The sequence below is a fragment of the Bos grunniens genome, chromosome 12 (genome assembly GCF_055505025.1).
Source record: "Bos grunniens cultivar Pamir isolate PY7600 chromosome 12, Bosgru_T2T1.0, whole genome shotgun sequence".
NCBI lineage: Eukaryota > Metazoa > Chordata > Mammalia > Artiodactyla > Bovidae > Bos > Bos grunniens.
In genome coordinates, this window is record NC_141176.1 from 19,523,620 (window position 1) to 19,536,883 (window position 13,264).

General features: G+C 46.0%; 1 protein-coding gene across 3 annotated transcripts in view; it reads right to left on the bottom strand.

Annotated features, from left to right (window-relative positions):
• EBPL (EBP like) overlaps nucleotides 1-13,264 on the bottom strand; it is a 28,925-nt gene that overhangs the window by 11,320 nt on the left and 4,341 nt on the right. The window contains exon 1 of one of the 3 annotated variants that reach the window (XM_086329135.1): nucleotides 2,174-2,388. The exons of the other annotated variants lie outside the window; for them this stretch is intronic. The gene's annotated coding sequence lies outside the window, so the exon portion shown is untranslated. Of the gene's footprint in view, nucleotides 1-2,173; nucleotides 2,389-13,264 lie in introns of those variants that run through there. 3 annotated transcript variants of the gene reach the window in all.

A 13,264-nucleotide genomic window follows, 5' to 3' on the forward strand; every position in this document is an offset into this window, starting at 1 on the left:
ACTGGAGCCATCTGCAAACCGGGACCCTGACATCCTGTCTGGCTCTTTCCTCAGGAGGAATTCTGTGGGTAAATGCAGGATGGGGACCTGGATCTAAGATCAAGATCAAAGTCACTGGAAACACTAGTTACTATTTGCCAAGAGCCAAAATTACCTGTAGAATTTTAGAGAATGGAAACAGACTTACTTCCTCCCATGAATTCGTATTTTATATCAAATGAACCACAAAGCGCTTTTTCTTCCCTGTTAAAATTATTTCCAGGCTCTGGAAGATGAAATTTATACTAACTTGCAGAATAAACTTGGAAGGTTATCAGCTCCAAAAGTCTTTAATCATACTATATGGTGAAGAACTAGCCAGCCAGAACTAAAATTCATGTTTGAGCTCAACAGCTACCTGGAGATTTTAAGGACCAGATGAAAGGTGCTTGGTAAGCAGCAAAGGCCATCAGTAGGGTGTTGCTTAACTGGGAAGGAGGGCCTGAACAGGTGGAGGGGTAAGCGCCCTGTGCTGCAGGCTGGAGATCTGGGTGAGTGAGCCAAAAAAAAAAAAAAACCACAGCAGATTTTATTTCTTATATTCCCTGCTACCTTGACCTCTCTGAGTTTCAACTCCCTCATCAATAGAAAGCAACAGAGTAAAGCTCTCAACAGATGTTTGATGAATGAAGAACTGAACGAATGAGAGAGTCATGAGCAGAATTAGGCTAGATCTTCACCTTTCGCAGAGTGTCTCTTACTGACTGGAAGCCCTGAGTGCGGCACTTGGTCCACTGACCTCACTGAGCGGTGGCCCGGGCGGACTGCCGTCAGTGGAGGGCCAGGCGCGGAGGAAGGGGGCCCCTGGAGGGTTGTGGGGTCAGAGCCTTTTAAGCCCCAGCCTTTCAAGTAGGAGTGGGCTGTGCGTCCCTCACCTGCCACCAGCCATCAGTCATGGGAAGGCCAAGCTCGTGGCAGCCCCCAGGGCAGACTCCCTGACTGACTGACTGGGCTTGAGGCTGTCGTCAAGAATTTCGGAGTGAGTGCAATTATTCCTACCACTGTCTGAGAGGCAGACACCTGTCCCCTAAGGAGCACAGCCTGAATTTTTACAGAGAAACTCACTCAGGATGTAGGGGCAACAGGACAGGAGGTCTGGGTTCCCTTGAAAATACTTCAGCAATAATGAAAGAAAAAGGAAGGGCGGGGGGAGGGAGGGAGGGAGAAAAAGAAAAAAGTGACGAAGCAAGTGCAGCAAAATTTGAAAACACCAAACCTGCTCATTACACTAGTCTCTCTACATCTGTGCCTGCTTAAAATTTTTCACAGTAGGGCTTAATTTAAAAAAAGATACATGGGACTTGCCTGGTGGCCCAGGGGCTAGGACTCTGCACGCTCCCAACGCAGGGGGCCCAGATTTGCTCCCTGGTCAGGGAACTAGCGGAGAAGGCAATGGCAACCGACTCCAGTGTTCTTGCCTGGCAAATCCCATGGACAGAGGAGCCTGGTGGGCTGCAGTCCATGGGGTCGCTAAGAGTCGGACACGACTGAGCAGCTTCACTTTCACTTTTCACTTTCATGCACTGGAGAAGGAAATGGCAACCCACTCCAGTGGTCTTGCCTGGAGAATCCCAGGGACAGCGGGGCCTGGTGGGCTGCTGTCTCTGTGGTCGCACAGAGTCGGACACGACTGAAGCGACTTAGCAGCAGCAGCGGCAGGGAACTAGAGCTCATGTGCCTCAGCTAAGACCTGGTACAACCAAATATATAAAATAAATAAATACTTAAAAAAAAATATATATAGCACCTTTTCATACTGTTCATGGTTAGACAGCATCACTGACTCATTGGACATGAATTTGAGCAAACTCCCGGAGATGGTGAAGGACAGGGAAGCCTGGCGTGCTGCAGTCCATGGGGCTGCAAAGAGTTGGACATGACTGACTGAACAACAACAACATACAGCACTTTGTCAAAAATGAACTGCTGTCCCTTGCGTTTCTGGGTTCCTGACTCAGGACCCCATGGTCCCAGAGGTCCTCTGCCCTCACACTTCTCACCAGCCTCAACGTGTCCTACACACACACGGATACACACACACACACCAAGGATAAAAAGCAAGGAGAGCCAATGGCCATGATCGCAAAAAGAAAGGGAAAATGGTCATGGTGTTTGCACACCCTTTTCAAATTACCTGTGCCCTTCTGGTGAAAGAACAGCCATCGACATGCTAGCCCCCTGTCCTCCTGGCTCCAGGTGACACGCTGAGTGAATTCTCCGTGTTGTCCAGTTAAGTCTGCAGAGAAGCTGCAGAGTGGGCTTCTGCTCACTCTGTGTGTGCATGCTAAGTCGCTTCAGTTGCATCCGATTCTGTGACTCCATGGACTGTAACCCACCAGGCTTCTCTGTCTGTGGGATTTCCCAGGCAAGAATACTGCAGTGGATTGCCATGCCTTCCTCCAGGGGATCTTCCCGACCCTGGGATCAAACCCGCATCTCTTGCATCTCCTGTACTGGCAGGCCAGGTCTTTACTGCCAGGGCTCACCCTGATAAGGGCTCTTTTCCTGTTACAACTCACCTGTCCTTGCCCCACATCGGTGCTCCCAACCCCCACAGCATGCTGACTTTCCGTCACACTTTTCTTTACTCTTCCGACATCCTTTCTGGTAATGTGGGCTGCTGTTTTACCATTTTAACAATTAAAAATTATTGAAGTGATACGTGCTGTAAGTTAAAAAAAATTTACAAAAAGCTATAAGGTAAAAGGTAAAAGTCTCTTTCTTTCCCAATCCCCAATCTCACCCCCAGAGACATCACTGCTTGAGTTCCACAGTAGCCTTCATGAAATTCTTCATGTATATGTTATTACATAGCTACAAATATTTAAAATACTTTCTCCCTGCCATTAGTTTTCCTACTATCAACCTAGAGGGTGATGAGGACAATTCCACAATGTTTATTGACTTAAAAGATTTTAAGTTCAATGTATCAGGAATTTTGGTTTAAAAACCATTTAATTCATATTAAATGCTCTAAAATGGGACTGGACTATACTGTCTAATTGAGCTGCTAACAAAATCAACTTAAAAGCTAAAATGAATCATGGCAAATAAATTAAGAAACAAAGGCAAGACTTCCCCGGCGGTTCAGTGGTTAATACTCTGTATTTCCAATGTTCAATTCCTGGTCAGGGAACTAAGATCTCACGTGCCTTGAAGTGGGGGAAAAAAAAAGGCTGGTCTCATTTTTCACTTAATGTGTTCCAGACATGTAGTTCTAACAATGCATTTTATAGACTTTCAGACAGCTACAAGTCAAAGCTCAGATTTTAGAAACATGCTTGAGCTGGGCAAGTTTCTGCTATTTATAACTCAATGACCAATTGGTAAAGAATGCTCAATTTACTCATTTCACCCTTAAAGAAAAAATTTTATAAGCCTTTATAGGCTTTATAGAAATAAGAGAACATACATTTTCTTCTTGTAATTTGTGTTTGTATTTGTAAAGCCTGAATTTATAGTTAAATATATTTGCAAGGTTTAAAAAAAAAAAAGTGTGTGAACGAAGAGCCAGAAAAACTGCAATGCATTAAGAGTGGGAGAATAAAGTGGAGTAAGAATAGAATCAATACGTAAATCCTGTCAAAATGTATTAGCATTTACTGATCTGACTCATAAAACCTCAGCCTAATCGGACTTGATTTTTCCATGTCATGGCAACAGCACACATCATTGTTTCTGGAAGGATCAGCTGCTTCAGCCTCCTACAGCCCCTCAATGACAAGGCTTTATTGACTTCATAAATATATGCTGCCCAGCTGTCATCCGCTTAATGAGGCGATGACTTCCATTCGATGGAACCATTCCATTCGGTCCTAGCAGGCGGGCTGTTGCCCGACATTAACAATGGACCATGCTGGCCCTTTCAGAAGTTGGGGTACCACACAGCCACACAAGTTCTATTGTTCCTACAACATGGCAGCTTAGTGTTTGCTTTAGGACTTAAAAACCACTTCTCCCCTTTAAAGAATATACCCTCCTTTGCTGAGGCAGTTACTTCTTAGATTTGAAACCTTCCAAGGCTCATCTTTATTGGACATGTGTATTATCACATGATTACTTAGGGATTGGATGAAAATTAAAACTTAATCCAAGTAAGAAGGATGGTGAGGAGGGGTCACAAAAGGGACAGAGGAAGGATGAACATTTACTGAACTCTGCTAAGCTCTGGGCACTGTGCCCAGTGCCCTTCATCCTTGCTATTCATATATGGTTCACGGACCACAGCTCGAGCACCAGCTGGGAGCTGGTGTGGACTATCAGACCCTAGTCCAGACTTATGGAGATTCCTGGGCACAGTCAAGTTTGAGGAGACCTGCCCTAAATTACCAAGTTTATTTAATTCTTTCAACAAGCATTCGAAGAAAATATTAGTTCCATACTTTATGTCTACAAATTTGGGGTAGATATCTCAAATTTGGGTCCTGATCTCAGACTTTCAGGCTCCAAAACTGTAAGAAAGAAATTTCTGTTGTTTATAAGCCACCCCGTGTGTGGCATTTTGTTGCAGCAGCCTAAAGAGACTAACACAATAAGGAAACCCAGAAAGAAAGTTTCCTTTCTCCCTCCCTCCCTTAAAAAAAAAACAAAAAACATTATTTTGCTTTTTATTTCTCTTTGCTGCCAAAAGAGTTTAATGCAAAATACAAGTACGAGTAAACAATGAAATAATTTCCCCAGTGCTCAGCAGTAAAGAATCTGCCTTTCATACAGGAGCTGCAGGAGACTCAGGTTTGATCCCTGGGTTGGCAAGATCCCCTGGAGGAGGGCATGACAACCCACTCTAGTATTCTTGGCTGGGAAATCCCATGGACAGAGGAGCCTGGCAGGCTACAGTCCATGGAGTTGCAGAGAGTCGGACACGACTGAAGTGACTTAGCAGCAGCAGTAAAGAGGGGAAATCACTATAGTGAGAATTCTGGTTTTTCTGTATATGCTCTGCAAAGCCTCCTCAGCGTGTATGTCTCACACATATTTAATGCACATACTCTGGTGGTTCAGTCAGTAAAGAATCCGCCTGCAATGCAGGAGACCTGGGTTTGATCCCTGGGTTGGGAAGATCCCCTGGAAAAGGGAACAGCAACCTGCTCCAGTTTCCAAATTTGCCTGGAAAATTTGATGGACAGAGAAGCCTGGCAGGCTCCAGTCCATGGAGTCACGAAGGGTCGGACACAACTGAGTCACTAAAGCACCACGATTATTTCATAACGCACATATCTTTCTTCCTTCCCTTCTGCATCACAGAAAGGATTTCCAGCGGGAAAAGGGGCGCTGCCCAGGATTTCACAGGTGGGAAAAGACAGAGCCGGCCGCACCAGCACACCTGTCGGACCCCAAAGCCCGTGCTCCCCCCGCCTTCCCACTCTGCCCCAGGCTTCTTGAGTCAGAGCTCCTCTGGAACAGCACCGAGTAACCAGCACTTGAAAGGCAGCCTGTGGTGTGAGTGAAGGTGAGTGACAGGGCGGAAAAGAGCCAGGAAACCACGCCGTGGGAAACGGCAGAGCTGCAGCTCAGCTTCCCTTTGGGCTACAGAAGATGGCACAAGTAGGACCCAAAGAAATCTCAAGGGGGCTAGTCTCAGCTCAACATAAGGCAACATTTTCTTGTAACTAGAGCTATTCTATTTGGGAAAGATGGCACCCACTGAACGTTCTCAAGCACAGGTGGCTGACCCAAGGACATCTGTCTGGACTATGAGAGAAGTCCTATTTCAGGGGGAGACTGGGCTACTTGGCTCCTGAATGCCACTCCCAGACTATGGCAACGTTCTCACTTTCCACACGCGGTACCGGGCGTTCCTCTGGATGTGTGGGGCACAACGCACCCTGTGCCCGCCACGGACTGGGCCAGGGTCTGCACCGCGACAGCCGCTCCTTCGGCTGCAGGTGCCCGGATCCAAGGATCGGGAGCGACAAGGAGGCAGTCAGCGCACAGGCTGGCGGCTGGCCTACGAAGCAGCCCTTGCAAAACATCACAACCTGAACAGACCCGAGCTGGGCCCGTGACAACATTCTTATTCTCCGAGAGCACCAATTCAGAAAGAGGGCGTGAAGCCAATCTGATTCTGACAATGAATACGTAGGAGAGGTCAGGAGAGGCCCAGAACAAGTCGACACTCTGAATAAAGTCAAGCTGCCAGGAAGCATGGTGCAGTCGTTGGATTGGGCTGCCACAGAAAAGTACCACAGATCGGGTGGCTTAAAACCGCAAGCACTGAACTGTGCCTCATCTGGAGGCTGGTGTGCAGGATCAACCTGTCAGCAGGGCCGTTTCTTCCCAGGGCTGCAGGGGGATTCTGTCTCCTGCCCCTCTCCCCTATACCTTCCAGGGGTTTGACGGTACTCTTTGGTGTGCCTTGGCATGAAGGAGCCTCACTCTGATCGATGCCTTCAAGTTCACGTGGCGTTCTCGCCCTGTGTCCAAATTCCCTCCTTTATAAGGAACCAGTCATTATTGGGAGAAAGTCCATGCTCATGACCTCACTTTAAGCGAGGAAGTATTATACTGTGTTCTACTTTTACGGGGATCACTATCCCAAGGAGGCAGAGGAGGAGAAATGGGAAATGGGACCAAGGAGAGGCATGAATCAGGTAGGAGGCTACCTTAGTGGGTTTAGCAACTTAGTAAAGCTGCTTAGTAACAAGCTAACTGATGTCTCAATCTTATACTTGTCCAAAGACTGTATGAACTATTGCTTCTTTGGGGAGTTCCTCTTGGGTGAGAAGGAAGAATTTATCCTGTGGTTCCCAAAAATCATTGTCAAAGGTTCAGCCCGTGGGTAGGGATGTGGGAGCCGAGTGGGACCCCAGGACCCCACACCTGAGTGGCATGTGAGGGGCCTGGGGCAGGGGCTGGAAGCAGAAGGTGCCTGGATGGGACCCAGTGAAGCTGGAGTTGGTTGCCGTCATGGTGGCAGAAGCAGAGCAAACGGTCAAGGATCAGACGAAGCCAAGAAGATCTGAGAGGTACCTGATACACAATCTTGCTATCTCCTACTGGACGACTGGGGGAAAGCAGCTGATGGAACTACAAATGGGGATCATGTTTCTGGGATCTTCAAACACTGGCTTCCCTTGGTTTAGTCACTCAGTCATGTCCGACTCTTGTGACTCCATGGACTGCAGCCCGCCAGGCTCCTCTGTCCACGGCATTTCCCAGGCAAGCATACTGGAGTGGGTGACCATTTCCTTCTCCAGGGGATCTTCCCAACCCAGAGATCAAACCCGGGTCTCCTGCATTGCAGGCAGATTCTTTACCAACTGAGCCACCAGGGAAGCTCTTAGCTTCCCTTAAAGCAAGCAACTATACTTTTCAGGATTCATCCTGGGTAAACACTTAAGACAAGTGCATAAAAATATACAGAGAACATTCTATGTAATTGCCAGCAACTGGGAAAAGCCTGTAAGTCCAACAATTTAGGATTGGTGAAAAAGATTATACATGAAGTATAATGGAATCCTAAGCAGTTATTTAAATTTATGAGGTATTAATAATAGTTCAACAGACTCATACAGACGGCCACTGAACACAGCTAAATGGAAAAAAAGCAACAAAGAATGAATAATATGATCCCATTTTTTCAAAAAGGATCCTGAAAAATATTTGTATGGATATATATATTCATATAAATTCTGGAAGACTATTTTTAAGAATACTAACAATAATTATCTCTAGGTAATTTTAACTTTTCTTCCTTGTAGATATGTTATTTTTTTACAATTATTGTGGAAATAAATAATTTAAACAAATTTTGTTTTAAAAGACTGTCTGACATAGAAAAAAAACTGACATTTTAACCACTTTTTTTTTGCCTTGTGGCATATGGAATCTTCGGAGAAGGCGATGGCACCCTACTCCAGTACTCTTGCGGAGAAGCCTGGAAGGCTGCAGTCCACGCTAAGGGTCGGACATGACTGAGCGACTTCACTTTCACTTTTCACGTTCATGCATTGGAAAAGGAAATGGCAACCCACTCCAGTGTTCTTGCCTAGAGAATCCCAGGGACGGGGGAGCCTGGTGGGCTGCCGTCTATGGGGTCGCACAGAGTTGGACACGACTGAAGTGACTTAGCAGCATATGGAATCTTAGTTCCCTGAGCAGGGATCGAACCCATGACCCCTGCACTGGGAGGGCACAGTCTTAACCACTGGACCACGAAGGAAGTCCAAGAACTGACATTTTAGATATCTGAGCAATCAGAGGCTTAAAATGCAAATGGTAGATGCTGCTAAAAATTAAATGCAAAGAATCATTCTTCCATTCATTCAGTATGAACAAATATTCCAGAATAGCCCCTACAAACCAGGCACCAGGCCAGGTTCTCGAGATAGAAGAAGTCAAAACAGTTACAAATTGTGTTTAGTGTTATAAAAGAAAAAAGATATTTCCCTGGAATATTTTTATTTCAAAGGAAGTAAGTTTAGTTGCATTAAAACTTTTTGAAATATTTACAGGCTTTCTCCTTTTACAAAAGATTTTAGGTTAATTACAACAAAAAACATTCCACTAAATGGTAAAATATACATAAGAATTTGGATCAGGGACAATAAAAACATCTATATGTAGACTATCTTTTGTTATTATAGAGCTTAAATATGGTTCTGAGCATCCAAGCAGCCAAAGTGAAAAGGAGAAACATTTATTTTGTTCTTGCCATCAGAGAGAAAGAGACCAATTTTTTAAAAAGAAACTAAGCTTCTCCTAGCCCTTATCTGCAAAGGAAATTTCTCATATGAGAAATTTCTCATATCGAGTGACATTAATAAATATTATTAATATTTATATTAACAAATATTATTTTCCACATGAAATAATAAGAAAAAATCTGCTAATCCATAAACTCTGAGAGGACAAGGGTCATCTATTTTGTTTGTATCTAGACACAGGTTCCCCAGCAGGCACTCAGATTTTGTGGAAAGGAGGAACAATACGTCATTCTGAGATGTGGCTACATGGACAGCCATCCCAATTGCTAAGGAACATTCTTCATCATGTCAGAAAACAGACTGAATCCTGATCTGTAGAAGTTCGAGGACTGTCTACCACCCTAAATAATGGATAGTGGCTCATTCTGGGCGCTATTCTTTAGGCTTTGACACCATAAACAGAACCACCAGGAGATTATATCTGTACCTAAAGTTATGTGTATGTATGTCTATATATCTACCTAGATTTATCATAAGGAACTGGCTTAAGCAATTGTCGAAGGCTGACAAGTCCCACGACCTGAGGTTGAGTCAGCAAGCTGGAGACCCAAGAAAGCCAATGGAGCTCTAACCCAAGCAGAGGCCTGAGAAGAGGCGGAACCAATGGTACAGATCTAGTCCAAAGGCCAGCAGGCTTGGGATTCAGGAAAAGCCCTTGTTTCAGTTTGAGTCAAAAGGCAGTAAAAAGCCAATGTCCCAGCGTGAATGTCTCCCAGGTAGGAGGCTTTCTTTCTGACTAGAGGGAAGACCAGGTTTTTGTTCCAGTCAGGACACCAAGGAGATCCAACCAGTCAATCCTAAAGGAAATCAATCCTGAATATTCATTGGAAGGACTGATGTTGAAGCTGAAGCTCCAATACTTTGGCCACCTGATATGAAGAGCTGACTCATTGGAAAAGACTCTGATACTGGAAAAGATTGAGGGCAGAAGGAGAAGGGGACGACAGAGGATGAGATGGCATCCTGGATGCCATCACTGGATGCCATCACTGGATGGCATCACTGAATCAGTGGAATGAGTTGAGCAAACTCTAGGAGATGGTGAAGGACAGGGAAGCCTGGCATGCTGCAGTCCATGGGGTCGCAGAGTCGGGACGACAGAGCAACTGGACGACAGGCCTTCAGTTGATCGGATGAGGCCCACTCGTGTTACGGAGGGCATTCTGCTTTACCGATGTAAATATTAACTTCAACCAAAACACCTTCACAGGACACCCAGAATAACGTTTGTCAAAATATCTGGGCACCCCATGGCCCAGTCAAGGTGACACACAAAATTAACCAGTGAACCATTACTCTTAACACACAGCTAAACCCACTGTGATTCACCAGGCTTACCAAACCGCACAGGACTATGAATTCATTTACCAGAGAGGATATCTATCTTAGAGCGAAACTGATGAAGATAATGATGCCAAAAATGGAAAGGAAAACAGGAGCCAGCAACAGACGGCCAATTAAAAGGCAACTTCAGACCTCATGACAAAGTAGTGGGAGGAAGACAATTTTAGAAAGTCCCAAGATCAGAAGCTGAAGTTACTGCCATGAAGGCAAAGAACAGATGGCAACGTGAAACAGAAAAGGGTAATGTTCAAAATACACCATTAATAGGGAGGTAAGCAGCCTCAGGATTTCTTGAAGAAAGACGACGCTTGGGCGTTAAGGCAGAATGAATGGAGAGACTACAGAGCCCAGATGTTCCGTGACAACCGTCCTGCATCCTGATGGACAAGCCCAAGTGCTGCTCCACAGTCATGAGAGGGTGGGAATGGCTAGCCTAGGGGTCTGAGCAGAGGACCAGTGGCAGAGTTAGGCCCATCCGATTCCCCTCGGTTCATGCGGCCGGGCAACGCCAGACAACACGTGGGCCCGCACACAGCTCTGCCGTCCACCCTCCCTTGGACCAGGCTCCTGCTCACACATGTGCTCAGACCTTCCCACCTTAAACCCCAAGTCCCTGGCTCTTGCCGCATCTTTTGAACTTTTCTTTGTAAACAAGGAAGAATAAAGGGTGTTGATCAGCACCCAGCTCTGTGAGGATGAAGTCAACAGCCGCTGCAGTTGCTGACGGACCGCGCTCCCTGAGAAGAACTCGGGGTGAAATGCAGCATGAGACACACTGTGCTTCAGAAAAACAGGCCCCAGAGATTGTAGGATGCACATCTCAGGAGGAATTCTCATGAACCCAGATTCAAGCATCTTCACATGTATGGTTGGACAAGCACTGATACTGTTACCTTGAGCTATCTTGTTTTTTGTGACCAGCAGTGATTTTTTTTATCGAGGATGTGTGCTTGACTGCATGTCTTCCCTAGCCAAAACCCATATATAAGCTCTTTCGTGGCAACCCACTCCAGTATTCCTGCCTGGAGAATTCCATGGACAGAGGAGCCTGGTGGGTCACAAAGAGTCGGACACGACTGAGTGACTAACTTTCTTTCTTCTTTCTTTTCCCCTATCTTTTGGGGGCAGCTTCTTCTGAGCTCCTGAGAGACTGTCTCCTGGGCCACTCACAGTCCTCAGTAAGGTCCCTGAATTAAAACTTAGACTCACAGACTTCCCTGGCGGTCCCGCAGTTAAGAATTCATCCGTCAATGCGGGGGACATGGGTTCGATCCCTGGTCGGGGAAGACGCCGTGTGCTGTGGGGCAACTAAGCCCACAAGCTTAGAGCCCGAGCTCCCCAGTAAGAGAAGCCTACGCACGCCAGCTAGAGAGTGTCCCCGCTCTCTGCAACTAGAGAAAGCCCACGCAGCAACAAAGACCCAGTGCAGCTAAAAAAATACCTCTATATATAAAACAAATTTTTTAAAAAAGCAACTTACACTCACAGCTCTTAAGTCTGTCCATTTTTCTTCAAGTCGGCACATTCCTGCACTGTCCTTCCTTCCACCACCAAATCTCCTGCAAGTCTGGCATATACTTCCCCTCTGCCCCACCTGCTAAGCCCTTGCCCCTGGCTGCTGGTGCCCCCATTCAAGCAATGCCATCTACATCCACTTCCTGACGGCTGGTTCCAGAAGGCTCAGCCTTCACCTTTTTTGAACTTTTTATTTTTGTAACAGTGCTGCACATTTCACGGTGATGCTGAAATTCCCTTCTTTAGCTCCCAGGACCCAGCACTATATCTTGTTCTTGGCCTTGCCCCCAAGATTCTTCCTGGATCCTCCTCTTCCTGATTGTTCAATAGCAATATCAAAAGACTCTGCTGTCATCCCCAGGCTTTTCACCGTTCTGTTTTCTCTTACTCGGAAGTCACTCTCCCCAGGGCTTCCTACGCTCCTCCAGTCCAGTGAGGAACTTCCAACTCTCTGTTCCACCCTGACTCTGCCTCTCCAACGGGTCTTACATTTTCAGCGCCTTCCAACCATTTCCCCTCAATTACACCCTGGAGTCCCAGATTCACAGTTCTAAAATCAGACTTTCTTGTCCTTGTTAACATTATCAACATTATCCAAGCCAGCCAAATTCTAAACCCCAAGATCATCTCTACTCCCGATGTATATATAACTGGTTACTCTGACTCATAAAATTCTTCCCTGCAAAGTCTCTTGTATTTCGCTTTTCTCCTCATTTTAACTTTCATCACCACCCAAGCTCAGCTTTCTTCTCATTCCTAAAATACTGCAATCGGTTTTAGCTGATCTTCTTGCCCTGAACTATCCTTTCCAATCCACTCTGCATCTGTTAGGAGACAATTTTCCATAAAGATCTCCTATTCTTGCAATGTCTGGCTGGGGTGTCTAAGCACAGGCATTCACACGAATTTAAGAATATTCCTGGTGGTCTCATGGTTAAGAATCTGCCTTGCAGTGCAGAGGATGTGGGTCTGATCCCTGGTCAGGGAACTAAGAACCCACATGGTGTGGATTAATTAAGCCCAGTGCCACAACTTCTGAGCCTAAGCACTAAACTACTACTAAATCCCACGGGCTCTGGCGCCCACATGCCACAACTAGAGTTCACGCGCCACAACCAAGATCCTTGGGTCAGGAAGATCCCCTGGAGAACGTAATGGCAACCCACTCCAGTATACTTGCCTGGAGAATCCCGTGGACAGAGGAGCCTGGTAGGCTACAGTCCATGGGGTCGGACTGTCCAGAGAGCTGGACATGACTGAGCAACTAACACTGCAACTAGAGAAAAAGCCTGCAAAGCAACAAAGACCCAGCACAGCCAAAAATAAATAAAGTTATTCTAAAAAGAAAAACTAACATATTAAAAAAAAAATCTATTAAAAAAAAAAAAGAATATGCACGTAAGGAGACATTCCAGAGTAGTAGGGCTTAGAGACCTCTCCTTCCTGAGATGTTTCAGGGTAGTGAAGATAAAGCCCTCACCTCCTCTTCCTCAGAGAGGATCTGTTTACATTCCTGAGTAAAGATAAGGTCTTTCTCTAGAGAGAAGTAGGAGCAGGTCACCAGCAGCTCCACAGAAGATGGGAACCTAATTGGGGGGTGTTCCTCTCTGTAATGTGCCCCCAGCCTGTGCAAGTACCATCTGACCCTCACTGCCTTGCCC